This window comes from Pristiophorus japonicus, unplaced genomic scaffold (assembly GCF_044704955.1).
Source record: "Pristiophorus japonicus isolate sPriJap1 unplaced genomic scaffold, sPriJap1.hap1 HAP1_SCAFFOLD_444, whole genome shotgun sequence".
Lineage (NCBI taxonomy): Eukaryota > Metazoa > Chordata > Chondrichthyes > Pristiophoridae > Pristiophorus > Pristiophorus japonicus.
In genome coordinates this window covers 308,945-313,905 of record NW_027254346.1, presented here as the reverse complement: position 1 = coordinate 313,905, position 4,961 = coordinate 308,945, and the positions used below count along the sequence as shown (strand labels likewise).

General features: G+C 44.5%; 1 non-coding gene across 1 annotated transcript; it reads right to left on the bottom strand.

The window, feature by feature from the left end:
* Positions 1-1,442: 1,442 nt before the first annotated feature.
* Positions 1,443-1,532, bottom strand: trnar-ucu (transfer RNA arginine (anticodon UCU)). Its single transcript is given in 2 exon segments — positions 1,443-1,478; positions 1,498-1,532. It is a non-coding gene; the product is annotated as a tRNA-Arg (tRNA).
* Between the last annotated feature and the right edge of the window lie 3,429 nt (positions 1,533-4,961).

Below are 4,961 nucleotides of genomic sequence, written 5' to 3'. Positions count from 1 at the left end.
ATTCAATACATCGAGAAATAATTCCTCGTGCTTGGTTTGCTTTTTTTATTGGGTTGATAACATGTGTTGTAACTTTCAGAGTTTTGTGTATTTGTACTCCGAAATTCCTTTGTTCCTCTACGCCCCCCAGACTGGCACCCTCCAATTCTTCCCAATTCTTCCCACCAAACTGTGTTACCTCACATTGATATGGTTTTAAATTCATTTGCAAATTATATGCCCATTCTGGATGCCTGTATATATCCTCCTTTAGGTTGTTGCAGTCCTCCTCAGAATTAACCATCCTTCTGATGTGGTGTCATCTGCAACATTTTGAAATTGTTGTTTTGATTTGCAGGTCTAAATCTTGAATAGAAATTGTGAACAAGAGTTATTCCAGCACCGATCTTGTGGAACACCACTACGCAACATCTGCCACAAGGAAAAGCTATGTTTTACCACTAGTCTCTGCTTTCTGTCTTGAAGCTAGTTATTTATCCATTCATCTAGTTGTCTCCTGACTCTGCATTCGCTGAACTAGCTTGAGGCATTTTTTTCTCCTGTCTAACAAACTAGAGGTGCTAAAGTTTATGTTATAAATTCATGCATATGGGCAACGTTAGTGAGGGCAGCATCTGTTGTTCATCTCTAGTTGTCCTTGTGAAGATCGTGGTGAGCCATCGCATGCACCTTAGTAACTCACTTGGCCATTTCCGAGGGCAGTTAAGTGTAAACCACGTTGCTGTGGTTCTGGAGTCGCATATAGGCCTGCACCGGTAAGGACTGCAGCTTTCCAACCCTAAAGCAGACTAGTAAACCTTATGGGTGTGTTACGAAAATGGTCACCATTACTGATACTTTTAAATTCCAAGCGTTATATAATTGAATTTAAATTTCACTGCTTTCGTGTTGGGCGGTGAATTCCTCTCTCTGGATTACTCTTGCATTAACATAAATATCATGCTTAAAAGATTGCCACCCCACCTGTGACTGTGCTCGATGAATCCTCCTGTTCCAGTATAACAGGTTTGTGGGTCTGAAATGCCTCGTACTCTTTCTATGCAACAGTTTCGAGGGGTAAATGGCCTTCGAATCTTATTGTACAACAGGCTCAAGGAGCTGGATGACTTCTGCCTCTCTTCTGGCTCAATCCCGAAGAGTTACTTTCCACCTTCTGTCCCTGTATAACAGGCTCCAGGAGCTAAATGGCTTCCTCCTGTGCATTGCAACGAGCTTGGAGGGTGAATGGACTCCTGCTGTCCATGTGTTGCAGGGTCGACGGCCTGCTCCTGCTTCTGTGTAATCGATTCAGGGCGCTAAGAGAAATCAGAGGAAAAGTGGGTGGGATTGGAGCCACTTTTGTAAGGAGAAGTGCTCGGACAGCAGTTTCCCCTCTCTGAATTGTTTATATGCTGCAAAATGCAATGTGCGGCCCAGTAAACAGGAAAGCCTGACGCAAAATCCGACTCTGGTGGGACTCGAACCCACAACCTTTGAATACCTTACTAAATTGCACACTAGAAGTCCAATGCGCTAACCATTGCGCCACGGTCTAAACGAATACAAAAGTAAAATAGTGTTGATGCCGAAATTGTAACTAAAAATCTGAAAACACTGAAGCAGACCAGGAATAATCTGCGGAGAGAGAAACAATTTTCACGTTTCAGGTCGATGAACTTTCATCGCAACTCATTCATTCTGTGTCTGTTTAAACGGGATGTGCCGTCAGTTCTGGATCATTCTGTGTCTATTTTAAAATGATGTGCTGTCAGAGACTCATAGAAATTTACAGCACGGACGGAGGCCATTTCAGCCCACCATTCGCGCCCCGTCTGAAAAGAGCTATCCAGCCGAATCCCACTTTCCAATTCTTGTTCCGTAGCCCAGAAGATTACACCGCGTCAAGTGCACATCCATCTAATTGTTAAATGTGGTGAGGGCTTCTGCCTCTCCCATCCTTTCAGGCAGCGAGTTCCAGACCCCCACCACCCTCTGTATGAAAACAGTTCCGCTCTTCCCTCCTACCAATTACTTTAAATCTGTGCCCCCTGGTTGTTAACCACTTCGAAGGGAAATATATCCTATCAATGCACTCTATCGAGGCAACTCATAATTTTATTCACTTCAATAAAGTCCCGTCTCAGCCTTCTCTGTGCCAAAGGCAACAACCAGAGCCGATGCAATCTTTTCTCAGAGCTAAATTATCCATTCCCGGTAACATCAACGAAAATCAACTCCCTACACACACGAGTGCAATCAGATTGTTGTGGGATTGAGGAGGATTTGGAAGGAAGTCAAGAAGCCAAGAAACTTCTGACAGATTCATGAACATATTGCAGTAATATTGGGTGATTTCATTTACTGTTATATTAACTGGATACAATCAAAATAAGGAAATTAAGGGTTATGGGGAAGCGGGCGGGTATGCTGAGCTGAGTCTACGGCCAGATGAGCCATGATCTCGTTGAATGGCGGGGCAGGTTCGATGGGCGAGATGGCCTACTCCTGTTCCTAATTCTTATGTTCTTTTGTTCTTATTATCTGTTTGATTGGTAAGTATCTCACTTTCATTTTCACCTTCTGGACTGCTCATGTGCACTCTCGTGGGAGTGTGGGAAGTTTCAGCAGGAACGGCGAGGTCGGGTGAAGGAGCAGCAAGAGATTGTAGAGGGACGTGTCCGGGGACCAGGACAGTCGCGAGTTTGGGGCCCAGAAGGTGCGAGAGTCCTGGGGTAGCACGGAACAGCCCACACTGCGATAAGTGTGCGCATAATTTGCATGCAGTGCAGCTGGTCTCCAGGCGCCTTGATTTAACCTTGCCACTCGACCAAGATTAGCTCTCTCACGCCCATGTGGCGGCTGCTGTGCAACGGCCACCACACGTTAAAAATAAACGCACATGCATCTTCAACCTTTCAAGATTTATTTCGGGACCTGGAATTTTAGTTCCTTCATTGAAACTACTCTGAACTTTATGGTTTGGAAGCAAATTATACTCGATTTGAGCGACTGCTTATGATGATCACCCTTGCTTAAGAAGGGAGAAATGCATAGGCCCCGTAATTACAGACCGCACAGCCTAACCTCAGTGGTGGGACAATTATTGAAAAAAATCCTTAAATACAAGATAAATCTACATTTATTAAGGCAAGAATTAATGAGGGTCAGTCAGTACGGATTTGTTAAGGGAAGATCGAGTTTGACTAATCTGAGCAGATTTTTCGAGGAGGCAACCAGAAGGGTTGATGAGGGTATTGCGTATGGTGGAATGTATATGGACTTTAGCAATCATTTTGATAAGGTCCCACATTGTAGATTGGTAACGAAGGTTAAATCCCACGGGATCCCGCGCAAATAGCAAGATGGATCTAAAATTGGCTTACAGATAGAAAGAAATGGTAATGTTAGATGGATGTTTTAGTGACAGGCAGAACAGTGGCATATTGAAGTTAATTCACAGAAGTGTGATGTAATGCACTTGGGGAATCTAATAATGAATGGTTATACACATTAAGCGGTAGACCACTTAATAGCGCAGTTGAACAATGGATCTTGGAGTGCTTGTCCACATAACCCTGAAAGTTGCACGCTAGGTGGATAAGGTGGTTTATAAGGCATATGGAATGCTTGCCTTTATTAGCCAAGGTTATATTTAAATTGTATAATACTCCAGTTAGGCCACAGCTGGAGTTCTGCCTGCATTTCTAATCGCCACTTCATAGGAGGAATGTGGTTGCAATGGAGGGTGTGCAAAGGAAATTTACTGGAATGCTGCCTGCAATGGGAGAATCATAGCAATGAGGACAGATTGGCTAGGCTGGATTTTTTCACATTGGAACAGTGGAGGCTAAGTGGAGACCTCATTGAGTTCTATAACATTTTGAGCGGCCTGAATATAAAGGATAGCAAGGGCATATTTCCGTGCTGCACGGGTCAATTACTATGTGTCACAGATTTAAAGTGGTTGGTTGTAGACCAGAGGGATTTTGAGGGGATACCTTCTGTACGCAGAAGCTTGTGGCGCTCTGGAACTCGATGCCTGGATGGCTGATGGATGCAGAAAACTTCACCACATTTAAAAGATGCTTGGATGGACACTTGTATTGCTTTGACCTGCAGGGATAAGGCCCAAGAAATTGGAAGTTGGATTAGACTGTGATAACCTCTTGTTGTCTGGCGCTGATACATAGAAACATAGAAACATAGAAACATAGAAAATAGGTGCAGGAGTAGGCCATTCGGCCCTTCTAGCCTGCACCGCCATTCAATGAGTTCATGGCTGAACATTCAACTTCAGTACCCCATTCCTGCTTTCTCGCCATACCCCTTGATCCCCCTAGCAGTAAGGACCTCATCTAACTCCTTTTTGAATATATTTAGTGAATTGGCCTCAACAACTTTCTGTGGTAGAGAATTCCACAGGTTCACCACTCTCTGGGTGAAGAAGTTCCTCCGCATCTCGGTCCTAAATGGCTTACCCCTTATCCTTAGACTGTGACCCCTGGTTCTGGACTTCCCCAACATTGGGAACATTCTTCCTGCATCTAACCTGTCTAACCCCGTCAGAATTTTATATGTTTCTATGAGGTCCCCTCTCATTCTTCTGAACTCCAGTGAATACAAGCCCAGTTGATCCAGTCTTTCTTGATAGGTCAGTCCCGCCATCCCGGGAATCAGTCTGGTGAACCTTCGCTGCACTCCCTCAATAGCAAGAATGTCCTTCCTCAGGTTAGGAGACCAAAACTGTACACAATACTCCAGATGTGGCCTCACCAATGCCCTGTACAACTGTAGCAACACCTCCCTGCCCCTGTACTCAAATCCCCTTGCTATGAAGGCCAACATGCCATTTGCTTTCTTAACCGCCTGCTGCACCTGCATGCCAAGCTTCAATGACTGATGTACCATGACACCCAGGTCTCTTTGCACCTCCCCTTTTCCTAATCTGTCACCATTCAGATAATAGTCTGTCTCTCTGTTTT